The sequence below is a fragment of the Eriocheir sinensis genome, chromosome 30 (assembly GCF_024679095.1).
Source record: "Eriocheir sinensis breed Jianghai 21 chromosome 30, ASM2467909v1, whole genome shotgun sequence".
Taxonomy (NCBI): domain Eukaryota; kingdom Metazoa; phylum Arthropoda; class Malacostraca; order Decapoda; family Varunidae; genus Eriocheir; species Eriocheir sinensis.
This window is the reverse complement of record NC_066538.1, coordinates 2,577,426-2,592,276: the sequence shown is the minus strand read 5'-3', so window position 1 is coordinate 2,592,276 and position 14,851 is coordinate 2,577,426. Positions and strand designations below refer to the sequence as shown.

The 14,851-nt window shown below is 41.0% G+C and overlaps 1 long non-coding RNA gene across 4 annotated transcripts in view; it reads right to left on the bottom strand.

Moving 5' to 3' along the window:
• Positions 1-14,851, bottom strand: part of LOC127005450 (uncharacterized) — a 77,746-nt gene that overhangs the window by 6,484 nt on the left and 56,411 nt on the right. For 3 of the 4 annotated variants that reach the window (XR_007758550.1, XR_007758549.1, XR_007758548.1), the window contains 2 exons: positions 7,157-7,219; positions 1,781-1,941 (listed from right to left, as the gene is read on the bottom strand). This is a non-coding gene — a long non-coding RNA (uncharacterized LOC127005450). Of the gene's footprint in view, positions 1-1,780; positions 1,942-7,156; positions 7,220-10,587; positions 10,603-14,851 lie in introns of those variants that run through there. The other variant, XR_007758551.1, reaches the window with a different exon arrangement.

Genomic DNA, 14,851 nt, shown 5'->3' with positions numbered 1-14,851 from the left:
GGTGGATGCTGGGAAAGGTTAGATCTCATTGGTGGATGCTGGGAAGGTTAAATCTCATTGGTGGCTGCTGGGAAAGGTTAAATCTCGCTGGTGGATGCTGGGAAAGGTTAGATCTCATTGGTGGATGCTGGAAAAGGTTAAATCTCGCTGGTGGATGCTGGGAAAGGTTGAATTATGATAGTGGATGCTGGGGAAGGCTTAATCTTATGGGTCGGGGTTTTCCTTTGAAGTATACCTGAATACATATGGGAGCGGCGAGTAGCGGGCTTTTTTTTTGTACTCTTTTTGTTGCCCTTGAGCCGTGACCTTTGATGTAAAAAAGAAAGTATACCTGTAATTAATCACACCTTCATTTTCCAGCAGAGCAAGTTATTAACCTGTCCATCAGCGATCATTGACCCCTGACCTGACCTGCCCTTCCCGCCCTGCCATCACGCCCCCTCATGACCTCTGGCATTCAACACCTTTTTAATTGCACCCCTCACTCTCAGAAAAGGTGCGCGGGGTGTGTTAAATGAGACGGAAAGGCGATGAGGGAAGAGTGAAGGGAGGCAGGAAGATGGAAGAGGAGAAGAGACCATTGAACCATTGACCTCTGACCTCTCTTCTCTCCCTTCCTTTACATACTTTTTCCCTTCCCCCTCATTCCATCTATTTCATAATCTTCTTTCTTTCCCTCTATACATTTCCGCCTAAAAAAAAAAATCGAAAGCACTCCCCTTCTATTCCCCTACATACCGTTCTCTCCTCTCCCTTCCTTTACATACCTGTTCCTTCCCTCCCTTCCATATATTTCCTAATCTTCTTTCTTTCCCTCTATACGTTTCCACCTAAAAAAAACAAAAAAAAGACGAAAACACCCTTCTCTTTTCCCCTACATACCCTTCCTCATAAAACCCATTCCCTCCCTTCCCCCCCCTACCCATTCATATTTCCCTTCCCCCTTCCCTTCCCCAACATATGTATATCCTGTTACACGCATACAACCTACATACAAACTTACATACATATATATACAATACCTGAAAACAACCCCTCCCAACATCCTTTCCCTTCCCCTTCACACCAACCCACTTGCAGCATCATACCCTCCGCATTCACCCCCTCCATACCTCCCAACCCCTACCGCCCCCTTCACTCTTCTCTCTCTTCCTTTAGGCTTTTTTTTTAATTAGTTTTTTTCTTTTTTTTCGTCCTTGAACTGTTTCCTTCGCTGTAAAAAACTAAATAACTAAACAGCCATCATCCTTCCCTTTCCTCTCCTTCCATAACTTCTACCCCTTCCTTCACCTCCTGCTCTTATGTCTCCCATCCCTCCTTCACCCCCTTCATACCTCCTACCTCCTTTACCCCCTCCATGCCTCCCACACGCCCTCAATCCCCCCCCCTCCACACACCCCGAAATTGACCTCTCTTTTGGCATCTCCTCTATACTTCTTTTAATACGAGCAGTGACTAGTGTTTTTTTGTCCTGCTTTTTTTTTCGCCCTTCGCTGTAAAAAAAACACTCAGATGAAGTCCAGATAAACAGCCTTCACTCTTCCATCCCCTCCATTCCTCCCCTCTCCCAATCCCCCCCTGTACCCCCTCCACACCTCCAAACCCTCCTCCTCCCCTCCCTTCTTTCCTCTCCTTAACACTCACAGATGAACTCACAGATGAAGTCCAGATAAACAACCTTCACTCATCCTCCCCTTCCATTCCTCCCCTCTCTCAATCCCCCCCTCCATACCTCCAGACCCTCCTCCTCCCCTCCCTTCTTCATCTCCTTAACACTCACAGATGAAGTCTATGTAAACACCCTTCTTGTCGTCCTCCAGCCGGTTGAGTTCCAAGGCCAAGTTCGCGGCGTAGATGGCATCGCTGTAGTCTCCGGTGTGAGCTACTGGCTGCTTGTTGAGGGGCGCGGCCAGACTGTTGCCCACCCGCTGAAGCTCGAGCCTGGGGGAGAAGGTGAGAGGGTGATAAGGTAAGGTAAGGTAAGGTAAGAAGGGATGGGTAGAAGTGAGAGGTGAGTGATTAGGTAGGTAACAATTTAAGAAGGGAAGGGAAGGGAAGAAGGGATGGGAAATAGTGAGACAGGTGAGTGATTTGGCAGGTAGCAATTTAATAAAGGAAGGGAAGGTAAGGTAAGAAGGGATGGGGAGAAGTGAGAGAGGTGAGCGATTAAACAAGTAGGCAGGTAAGATGAGGTGAAGTGTGTAGGTAAGGAGATCAGGTGAAAGTGATCGGGAAGAGGTGAGAAAGGTGAGTAGTGAGTATTTAAACAGAAGGTAGGTAGGTAGGTAGGAAGGTTAGGAGGGAGGGAAGCAGATAGGTAACGTCGGTAGGAAGGTAAAAAGTAAGGTAATGATGGAGGAAAGAAAGATGAAAGGCCAGAAAAGGAAAAAGGAAGAATGAGAAAAACAAGGAACTGATGGGAGAAGGAAGAAAGAAGGAAAGAAAGGAAAGAAGGGAAAAAAGAGGAGATAGACAAAAAAAATGAGTGAAAAAGAAGGGAAGGAAAAAAATAAAGGGAGAGAAAAAGAAAACGGAAAAAAAGAAAAGGGGAATAATATCAAGAGGAAAAAAACGAGGGGAAAATAAAGGAGATGGAGGGAAGGAGGAAGGGAAGGAATGGAGGAAAGAAGATTACTAGGGATGCTGGAGAGAAGGAGGGAGAGGGAGGGAGGGAGAGGAGAGACAAGGAGGGAGAGGAGGAGGGAGGGAGGGAGAGAATGGAGGTACTAAAGGGGAAAGTATGATTAAACGATAGCAATTCAATTTTCCAGAACAACACTCCACTCTCTCTCTCTCTCTCTCTCTACACTCACCCTAACATCATAATTTTTTTTCTCTTGTTTTATCTCCCTTTCTCTCTCTTCCTTAATTAACTCTATCTATTTACCTATAATAATAATAATAATAATAATAATAATAATAATAATAATAATAATAATAATAATAATAATAATAATAAAGGAAATGTTGGAAGATGAAATTCGATGAGAGAGAGAGAGAGAGAGAGAGAGAGAGAGAGAGAGAGAGAGAGAGAGAGAGAGAGAGAGAGAGAGAGAGAGAGAGAGAGAGAGAGAGAGAGAGAGAGAGAGAGAGAGAGAGAGACTAGCTTTACTGGGTCATCGCTGGACCAATGTTAGGTCAGCAGGTCACGTCTCTTGACCTAACTTCATGAAGGTAAAAGGTCAAGGAGTCAAGCAGCTAATTTAGGGAGTTAGGTTAGGTTAAGAACGTCGAGGGAGGGAAATGAGTTAATTATCTCTCTCTCTCTCTCTCTCTCACAGGTTTGAGTTTATTTTTGTTATCGTTACCTTTAATTTTAATGTTTTTTTTTATCTGTGTTAAAGAGAGAGAGAGAGAGAGAGAGAGAGAGAGAGAGAGAGAGAGAGAGAGAAAAGTGTAGGTCACCTCTTTCCTAAGGCTGTCATCCCACGTTTGAGAGAGAGAGAGAGAGAGAGAGAGAGAGAGAGAGAGAGAGAGAGAGAGAGAGAGAGAGAGAGAGAGAGAGAGAGAGAGAGAGAGAGAGAGAGAGAGCGCTGGCCGTGGGCGGGGGCGGCGGGGCTGGACAAGTACGCCCACACCTGTAAGTAAAGGTTAAGTAGGTAAGTAGGTAGGTGAGGCGTGGGTGGGTGAGGAAGTGGTGGTGGTGCTGGTGGTGTTGGTGTTGGTGGAGGTGGAGGTGGAGGAGGAGGAGGAGGTGGTGGTGGTGGTGGTGGTGATCAAGGTGTAGCAGTTGTGGTGGTAGTAGTAGTAGTAGTAGTAGTAGTAGTAGTAGTAGTAGTAATTATAAGTATAGTAATTAAAATAAAGTAAAATAAATCAGCAATAACAGAAATAGCAAAAAGAAAAGGAAAAAGAAAGATAATTAAAGAGGGAAACAAAAAAGAAGAAAGAGGAAAGAAAAGAGAAAGAAAAAGAGAAGAAAAAGAAACACAAGAACGAAACAAAAAAAAAGAGAAGAAAGTGGAGATTTAATTAAAAGAAGAAAAAAGAAGAAAACAAAAATATATATAACCACCATCACAACAACAACAACAACAACAACAACAACAGCACCACCACCACCACCCTCACGACCAACAGACCAGCTGATAGAAATGTAAACAAACTCTGACGTCACATCCGCCGGCAGGAAATGGACCAATCAGAGGACGCATTTGGCAAGGCCGCGGGGACACAACCTTGCACGCGGCACGCCATTGGTGGAGCGGGGTCTGACGTCATCACGGGGGCGGAAGGTGATTGGTTAAAGTGATTTTGTGCGGATATTCAAGCAAAAAAGAAGAAAGTGACGGAATGGTGATAAAGTCAGGCTCTCTCTCTCTCTCTCTCTCTCTCTCTCTCTCTGCAATAATGATTTAAAGTGAGAACGTAAAAATGAAAGTGAAAGAGAAAGAAAGAGAAAGAAAGAGAGAAAAAGAGAATAACGAGAACATGAAAGAAAATAATAAAAAAACAAAAACAACAACAAACAGAAAAATAAGGTAAATAAATAACTAAATGAAGAGAGAGAGAGAGAGAGAGAGAGAGAGAGAGAGAGAGAGAGAGAGAGAGAGAGAGGTCGTAACTAGGACAAGTGAGGCGAGCCGCGGATGATTAAGACAAAGGTAAGTCAAGGTGAGACAGGTAAGTGGGACAGGAGGAGGAGGAGGAGGAGGAGGAGGAGGAGGAGAGGAGGAGGCTAGATTGCTTTCCTCCTACTCCTCTCAAATTCATCCATACTACTCTCGTTTTCCTCCTCTTCGTCCTCAATACACTCCTAATTCCTTCTTCTCTTCCTCCGTCTCCTCTTCCTCCTCCTCCTCCTCTTGCACTCGTTTTACTAGTCATCGTCCTCAATATCCTTTTCCTTTTCCTCCTCCTCCTTCTTCTTCTTTCTTTTCTTCTTCTCTTATTTTTTTTGTTTTTCTCATTCCCTTCTAATTAGGTTTCCTCCTCTTCCTCTTCCTCATTCCTTTCAAAATCCTCCACCTTACACTCTTTCTTCTTCTTCTTCTTCTTGCTAATCATCATCTTCTTCTTCTTTTTCTTCTTCTTTTTTCTTCTTCTGCTTCTTGTTTTTCTAGTTGTTCTTCTTCATCATATTCTTCCTCCTCACTAATTCCACCTTCCTCGTCAGCTTTCACCACTTAGATCATCATCATCATCATCATCGTCATCATCATCATCATCATCTTTAATATTCTCGTCACAAACTCGTTCCTTCTATGAACCTTGATTTCTTCCTAACTTTTGGCTTCTACTTACTCCTCCTCCTCCTCCTCCTCCTCCTCCTCCTCCTCCTCCTTGTTTCGGTCAAGGCAGCCCTGGTCATCTACTTTCGACTCATGAACTGGAAAGAAAGAGGAGGAGGAAGAGGAGGAGGAGGAGGAGGAGGAGGGAAACGTGGGAGAGATAGGGGGGCGAAGGCTGATAAAAGGAAGAATGAAGATAAAGTGTAAAATGAAAGGAGGTCAAGGAGGAGGAGGAGGAGGAGGAGGAGGAGGAGGCGGAGTTTGTATTGTTCTATTAATCATGAAACCAAACTATATCAACAACCACAGCAACAACAACTACTACTACTACTACCACTACTACTACTACTACTACTACTACTACTACTATTTTTATTTTTCGCTTTTTAGTCCATTTTCTTCCTTTTTCTTCACATAGTTAAACTTTTTTTCCAAAACTTTATAATTTCCCTAAACTATCAAAGCGTTTTCTGATATTTTTTTTTATAATGGGTCGGTCTCTCTCTCTCTCTCTCTCTCTCTCTCTTGAATGTCGATTTTGACAAGGCAATATAACAGAAGTCCAACGCCTCCTCCTCCTCCTCCTCCTCTTCTCCTTCCTCTTCTTTCATTTATGACGTCAGACTGAACTAAAAGGAGGCTGCATTGATTAGAATTAAACTCAATACATCTCCTCCTCCTCCTCCTCCTCCTCCTCCTTCTCTTCTTCCTCCTCCTCCTCCGAACGTCGACCCTTTTTTCCCACACTTCCTCAATCTTTCTCTGATACACTTAAACTCTCCTCCTCCTCCTTCCTCCTCCTCCTCCTACTTCACCTCCTCTTCATCCTCCTCCTTGTCTCGGTTCTTTTCCTATTCGTCCTCTCCTTTCTTCTTCTTTGTCTTCTTTCTCCTCTTCTCTTGCTTCATTTTCTTCTTTTTATAATAATAATAATAATAATAATAATAATAATAATAATAATAATAATAATAATAATAATAATAATAATAATAATAATAAACAGAAGAAGACGAAGAAGAAGAAGAAGAAGAAGAAGAAGAAGGGAAAGACTTAAACATTGCTACATCAACCACATATCACCACCATCACCACCATCACCACCATCACCAACAACAACAACACCAACCTCTATCATGTGTGTGAGGAAACTCTAAACTTAACGTAATAAAAAAATATATATAAATAAAGAAAACAACAATGCATAATTAACTAAAAACCTAAGTCATTTCAACCTAATCAATCATTTTAAGTATCAAAGGTAATATTCTTATTTTTTCTCCCTCTTTCATTAATAATCTTCTAAGTCATGAAAATTAATGAAGTAAGTTTTTTTTTCATCTGCTACTTTCTTTTTCTCTCATTTTTCAGTTTAATTAATGTTGCCGTTATTCTCTTTCCGTCACTAAATTAATCTTCTTTTCTTTCGCTTGACGTTAGTGGACAAAATGAAAGATGAACGGTACATATTTTTTTGAGTGTGTGTGACGTGGAATGTACAGACTTACACAATGTTGGCTTTCACACGATTTTGAAAGTAGTAGTAACGGTAGTAGTAGTAGTAGTAGTAGTAGTAGTAGTAGTAGTTGTTGTAGTAGTAGTCGTACCAATATTAGAAGAACAAGAATAAGAACAATAAGAAGAACACGAGAAATAAGAACAAAAATTATGAACAAAAGAAAAAAATAATAAAAGGGGGAATAAGAAACCATTATCTATATTATTGCTTTTCTCCTCCACCTCCTCCTCCTCCTCCACCTCCTCCTCCATTCCTCCTTTTTTTCCTTCTCCTCCACCTTCTTCTCCCTCCCCTCAACAACTGAAAAAGGTAAAAATTCTGGTAAATTCAAACTTAAATCTTTACTACTACTACTACTAAAGGTGATGATGATGATGATGATAATGATGATGACGATGATAATACTCACCACAATTAGGAGCACTGAGGGGCCTCGGCGCAACATGTGTTCTCAGGTAAGTTTGCGTCACACCTGAAACGAGAAGAATGCAGGTTAATGAGGTGATGATGATGATAATGGTGGTGGTGATGGTGGTGGTGGTGGTGGTGGTCGTGACAGAATGGGAGTGTGTCGTGTGTGTGTGTGTGATGTGTGTGTGTGTGTGTGTGTGTGTGTGTGTGTGTGTAAATATTAAAAACCGATGCAGAATAAAAAATGGTAGAATAGTAAGAAAAAATAAACAAGGAAACGAAGGAAGGAAAATATAAATGAAAGAAAGACAAATCAAAATGAAGAAAGTAAAGGGAAAGCAGAAAGGAAAAAATGGAAAAGAGAGAAAATATGAAGAAAGAAAATCTATCATAAAAGGAAGAAAAAAATAAATGAATAAGGAAACAAATACAAGGTTACATAAAAATAAATAAATAAATAAAATGTCCAACAATTATTATATGAGGAAAAAATCTCTCTCTCTCATTAGAAAAAATAGTCACAACTTCCAAAACTCCATTGCATTTTTTTTTTTTTTTGCCTTTTTTGCCTCCTCCTCCTCCACCTAGACCTCCTCCTTGACCTGACATCCTCCTGGTCACGTCTTTCCTCCCTTCTCTCCCTTCCCTCCACCCAACTGACCTTCACTACCCTCCATAAAAGTTTCCTCCTTTAATCTGTCTATCTTTATCCATCCATCTATCTATCTTTTTTTTTGCAACAAAGGAGACAGCTCAAGGGCACAAAAAAAGGAAACAATAATATAAAAAAAAGCCCGCTACACGCTATCTCTTTCTATCTATTTCTCTGTTGCCATCCTTTCATTTTCATTCCCTTCTCTTCTCCCCTCTTTTATTCCCCTTACGCCTTTCTTCTTTTCCCATTCATTCACCTCGTTTTCCCTTCCATCCTCTCCTTTCTCTTTTCTTTCCCTTCCTTCCCTTTAACGACCATTCTTTCCTTCTCACTCTCACTCTCCTTCCCTGCTTACCTACTCCCCTCCTCCTCTCTTTCCTTATTCATCTCTCGTCTCTCCACCCACGCTCACCTTTCCCTCTTTCCCTTCATCTCTCTCTCCCTCTCTCTCTCTTTTCCTCCCTTCACTTTCAAGGCCACAAACGTCCATATATTTGAATTGGATTTCGTTGTGTGTTTCTTTCCCTTATTGTGTTGGAAAGAGAGAGAGAGAGAGAGAGAGAGAGAGAGAGAGCACAAACAGGTAAACAAATGAAAAAATAAACACGTGTAATCTCTCTCTCTCTCTCTCTCTCTCTCTCTCTCTCTCTCTCAAGGAAGAAGCAAGGTGCAATGACTCATCTCTTAACACGGTTCTTGAACTTTGAAGAACACACTCTCTCTCTCTCTCTCTCTCTCTCTCTCTCTCTGTTCCATTGTGTTACGAGCGAAAGACCTGATTTGTAGAAGTGTTTAGCGTAGCGTCACTGTGTCATGCTACGCTTCGCTACGCTACGCTCAGCTACCTTGACTAATAACCGGTCTCGCCGTAGAGGTGAATAAGATTGATAACCAGGAAGGGAGGGAGAGAGAGATAATGAGGTGAGAGAAGGTAATGGCTTGATATACACTTCATTCATAGGTCTGGCAATGATGTGGGGTTACTTAACTTTGATACGTGAAATATCCTTCCGAGTGAGTGATGGAGAAATTGACAGAGGTAAGGAATTGTTAAGTGGTCTGGGAATGGCTTAGTACACATAATTAGTAATGAATTAGGTTGGTTAATTTGCTATTCCACTATTTTGATACGTGTAATATCCTTTTAAATGAGTGATTGATTAATGGATAGCCAGGGAGAAAGATTGAGAGGCAAGTTGATACGTTGTCTGGTAATGGTTTGAATATATCTGGTAATGATTTGCAGTTGCTTAATTTGACATTCCCCCATTTTGATACTTGTAATATCCTTCTAAATCAGTGGAAAGTTGGAAAGTTTCGTTTAGTCGGCGCAACATCTGAGGCCATATGCCGGAGAGAGACATAAGGGGAAGGAATTATAGGAGAAAGAAACAGATCCCAGGAGACGGGACACAACCCCCGATTAATACCTGGTGCCCATTCACTGCTGGGTAGACAGGGACGTAGGGTATCGGAAAAGCCGTTCTAAATGAGTGACAGATAATGGAAAAAATAAGAGGGAGGGAGAAACAGAGGCAAGAAGTTAATATATCCTCTGGTGATGGTTTGGTAGCACACATAGTACGTAATGAGTTTAGGTAATGAGGTGATAGATGATAATGAGTTGATATATACTTAATGACAGGTTAGATAATGATTTTGGGGTTGGTTAATTTGCCATTCCACTATTTTCATGAGCATACCGTTAATAGTTAGATAAGTAGATGGCCGATTAAAGAAACAATGATTTAATGGATGGTTTGGTAACAGGTTGTTGTCTGGGAATGAATTGGTGTTATATAATTTGGTATTGCAGTATTTGTTGAGTATAATGTTCATAGATCGGTAAATAGATTGTCAGGTAGAGATATATAATTGTTTGATGGAAGGTTTTGTAGAACGCTGATACTTAATAAATAGCATTGATAATATTTTAGGATTTCATATTTGTATAAGGATATATTTCGTTGGTTTCACTGTCCTAGTAGGTAAAAGATGTATACTTATTAGATAGATAAATGCAATGAGGTATGTACGAGAGATCCAGTAATGGGATGAAAAGTAATAAGTTTGACGATGATTTGTGGTTTCTTAGTAATTGAGAGGTAGATAATAATTAATGGCCAAGTAAATATATAGATGATAGAGTTAATAAGGAAAGTTAGCAATGTTGAGGTGTGGTCATTGTGGTGGGAGTATTTTGATGGCTATTATGACTTCTTGGTTGATTGGCTGGGAGATTAAGGGTCGGGAAAAGCGATGTAATGGGTTGATGAATGTTTTGGTAATGTAATGAGTTAATATTAATGGGTTGTGGGTAAGTTAGAATGAGTAAACTTTTTATAGCGTCATTTACATAGCATTCACAAACAAAAAATTAAGCAAACAAACACACGCACTCACAGAAACAAACACAAATACAGAAACAGATACACAGAAACAAACACGAAACGCAAACACACCGACAGAATCATACACAGAAGCAAACTCATATAAAAAAAAAAACCGTACCATAACCTCATTTTCCTAAACAAACAAATACAAACACACACTCACGGAAACAAACACAAAACCAGAAACAGATACACAGAAACAAACACGAAAAACAAACACACCGACAGAATCATACACATAAACAAACACTCATAGAAACAACACCAAAAAAAACATCAATGACAAACAAAAATTAAAACCTATCATAACCTCATTTTCCTAAACAAACAAACACCAACACGCAGACACACAAACAAACAAACATTGCAACATACTCCAACCTCGTTTCCCCGTGTAATGCTTTTCTTATCATTGTCTTTAATCTTCCTCCCCTACTTTCTCAGTCTTTCTCCTCCTCCTCCTCCTCCTCCTCCTCCTTTTCCTCCTCCTCCTCCTCGTCCACATCCTGTTATTAGCGTACTATTATGCAAAGTATATGGGAAAGAAGAACACAAAGAACAATACTATTTCTTCACGTAGGTCTCTCTCTCTCTCTCTCTCTCTCTCTCTCTCTCTCTCTCTCTCGATACACACTTCCTTTCTTTTATATTAATTGGAGTAATCGTCGTCGTCGTCGTCGTCGTCGTCGTCTCTCTCTCTCTCAAGCGTTTATTATTTTTATCTTGATTGCATCAAACAGTAAACGTAATTACCGATAATGAATTTTACAAGGAAACACACACACACACACACACACACACACACACACAAACACACACACACCACTTAAAACAAACCTTACAAAACACAATCAATACAAAAAAGAAAAACAAACACAGAACAAACAAACGAAATAGACGTACAAACAGACATTTAAAAGGGGCCACTCACACACACACACACACACACACACACACACACTCCAAACACAGCAGTCTCGCACGTGACCCAAACAAACACGAATCGCTCAAGCTACTACACGAGAGATTGACGTGTGAATGGTGTTACGAAAGTTAGAGTACTGTCTGATAAATGTTAAATAGTGTTAGAGTAATATTAGAGCAGCGAAAGAGACGTGTTGTTAAGAGACTGTCAAACGTGAAGACACTCCTCAAGAAATATTATAGTGATTAACGATAGAAAGAACGGTTATAGAGACAAATGATAGACAGGTGTTAGAGAAGGTAAAGATTGAGAAGTGTGATAGAGAAATGTTTGTGATAATTATGATGTAGATAAAAGCGAGGGAAATGTCTTAGCGAGGTTACCAAACTCAAGAACAGTATAGAAGGAATTATATAGACAGTAATATTAGAGAAATCTAGTGAAAGGAAGAAATGTAATGAAAGAAAGTAATGATGTAGAAAAGTGTTATAGGGAAATTTTCGTGATAATTATGATATAGATAAAAGCGAGGGAAATGTCTTAGAGAAGTTACCAAACTCAAGAACAGTATAGAAGGAATTATTTAGACAGTAATATTAGAGAAATTTAGTGAAAGAAAGAAATGTAATGAAGGAAAGTAATGATGTAGAAAAGTATTATAGGGAAATTTTCGTGATAATTATGATATAGATAAACGCGAGGGAAATGTCTTAGAGAGGTTACCCAACTCAAGAACAGTATAGAGAGAAATAGAGAGAATTATAGAGGGTAATGAAAGAAAGAAATGTAATGAAAGTAATTATGTAGAAAAGTGTTACAGGTAAGTATTTAGGATAATTATGCAGCAGATAATTGTGAATGAAATATTACAGAGGTTACCAAACTTAGAACAGTATAGAAGAAATGATATAGACAGTAATATCGTAGAGAAATGTAGAGAGTAATGATAGAAAAAAGTGTAAAGAAAGAAAATAATAATAGATAAGTGTTTGTGATAATCATGCAATACATAAATTAGAGGCAAATGTTATAGAGGTTACCAAACTTATGCACAATATAGAAGTGTTATAGAGTAATATTATAGGAAGATGTTATAGATACTGTGATTCTGCCAGACTTAAAGACAATAAAGAAGAAAATTAAATGGTATAGATATTTTTTAGAGGAATGTCATGGAAAAGAGTTGGAGTTATATTTGGTAGATGTGAAAGTATTGTTAAATAGTAATGTTAAGAGAAAATTATACCGTATAGTGAGACAGCAAACCTTGAGATCACTGAACAGGAACAATGTATAGTCAGCTGCACTGCTTTATGATCACACACACACACACACACACACACACACACACATGTACAACCCACTCCAACCCAACGGAACCATCCAGCCCAACCTAACTTAGCCTAAACTAACCTAACCCAACCCAATTCAACCCAATCCAACCTAACCTAGCCTAAAACTAACCTAGCCCAATTCAACCTAACCTAGCCTAGCCTAACCGAACTCCACCACACATCACCACTAACACCACCACCACCACCAGCACTAACACTGCCTGACTGACTAAGCGAGGGAGCGGGGAGTGACTTGCTTGAGAGAGAGGTTCCAGTGCTGTGCTGCGTGTGGGAGCGGCGCGCGTGGACTGAGAGCGAGAGGTGAGGGTGCCCGCTACTCACTCCCTTCACACCAGTTGACCTCTGACGCATGGAGGGAGGGAGGGAGACGGGGAGAGGGGAGGGAGAGCGCGCTGAGGCAAGTTGGAGTACCGGGAAACCAGAGATGGATAGGGTAGGAGGAGTGGTATTGAGGGACGAAAGAAGGGAGGAAAAAGGGGTAAGAGAGGAGAGGAAGGGATGGAAGGAAAAGAGGATGAAATAGGAGAGGGAGGAAAGGGAAAGAGAGTGAAGATGGGTGAGGAAGGAAGAGTGTTATTGAAAGAGGAAAGAAGGGAGGAAAAATGAGATAAGAGGAAGGGATGGAAGGAAAAGAGGGTGAAGGAGAAGAGGGAGGAAAGGAAAAGAGGGGAAAAGAGTAACAGAGGAGGGGGAAAGAGGGGGAGGAGGAGTATTAAGAGAGGGGAAAACGAGGGAAAAGGAGATGTAGAATAAAGGAAGGAAACGAGAGAGAGAGAGAGAGAGAGAGAGAGAGAGAGAGAGAGAGAGAGAGAGAGAGAGAGAGAGAGAGAGAGAGAGTGTTTAAAAGGAGGGGGAAAAAGAAGGAAAGAGGAAGGAAAAGTGAGGGAAGAGAGAGAAAGAAAGAGAGAGGGAGGAGAGTGTTATTGAAAAAAGGAATGAATGAGAGAAAGAAAATCGGAGAGAGGAAGAGATGAAGGAAGTAAGGGAAGGGGAAAAAAGGGTGTGGCTATCGAGGGAGAGAAGGGAAAGAAGGAAGTAAAGAGGGTGAGAAAAGCAACGAAGGGAGGATAAAAGGGTGTGGTTATGGAGGGAGAGAGAGAGAGAGAGAGAGAGAGAGAGAGAGAGAGAGAGAGAGAGAGAGAGAGAGAGAGAGAGAGAGAGAGAGAGAGAGAGAGAGAGAGAGGTGAAAGAAAGTAGGAAAGAGAGGTGGGGAATTTTCTGAAGGAGGAGGAGGAGGAGGAGGAGGATGCGAGGGGAAATGAATAGTGGAAAATGTTAATATGAAGAGGAAGAGGAAAAGAGAGGAGGAAGAAGAGGAGGGGGAGAAGGAGGCGGGGAAGGGGGAAATTCTTGGAAAGGGGAAATGGGAAACACGGGAAACAGTGATGAAAGAGGGGAAGTGGAGGGAAAGGGAAAAAGGGGCAAAGAAAAGAGAAGAAAAGAAGGGAAGGGGAGGAAAACAACATGGGAGAGAAAAAGAAAGGAAAAGAGGTGGAGTAGACGGAATAAAGGAAGGAAAAGAAAGGGAAGGAATAGGAGGAAGAAGGGATGAGAAAGAAAAGGTAATGGATGAGAGGAGAGGAGGAGGGAATATATGAAAGAGGAGGAGGAAGGAGGTGAAGGAGGAGGTGATGAAGGTTAACAGGAGGAGGAGGAGGAGGAGGAGGAGAAATGTGCAAAGTGAAAAGCGGGAAAATATTGGTCGCATTTGACCCGGGAATTTTTTTATTTATTTAATCACTTCTGCTTTCATCTCTCTCTCTCTCTCTCTCTCTCTCTCTCTCTCTCTCTCTCTCTCTCTCTTGTTTCATTCCCTTCCCTTTCGTTCCTTTTCTTTTCCTCCCTTTTATTTTTTCCTTCCATTCCCTTTATTTTCTCTTCTTTCCTCTTCCATTTCGTTTTGTTTTTTCCTCTTCTTTCTCTTTTTTTCTTTCCTTTCCTTTCCCTTCCCTTCCCTTTCCTTCCTTTCCCTTGCCTTCTCTTCCGTTCCCTTTCCTTTTCATTCCTGCCCTTCTCTTCCCTTCCCTTCCTTTCCCTTCCTTTCTTCCCTTTCCCTTCCTTTTCTTCTCTCTCCCTTCCTCTTACATTTGATCCATTTCCCTCCTTTCAATTCGTCCTTGCCTTCACTTCTCCTTCCTTTTAATCAATTCCTTCCCGTTTTCTCTTTAGTCACCCTCCTCCCGTTTTCTCTTTAGTCAATCGCCTCCCGTTTTCTCTTTCGTTATGCCACTCCTAATGATCGTTATTGTATATTATTTATCGTCGCCTTTACGTTTATCCTTCGCGCTAGAATGATTTGATTCCCGTCAGTTTTTTGGTGTGTGTGTGTGTGTGTGTGTGTGTGTGTAGGCCCGTAGGGAGTGGC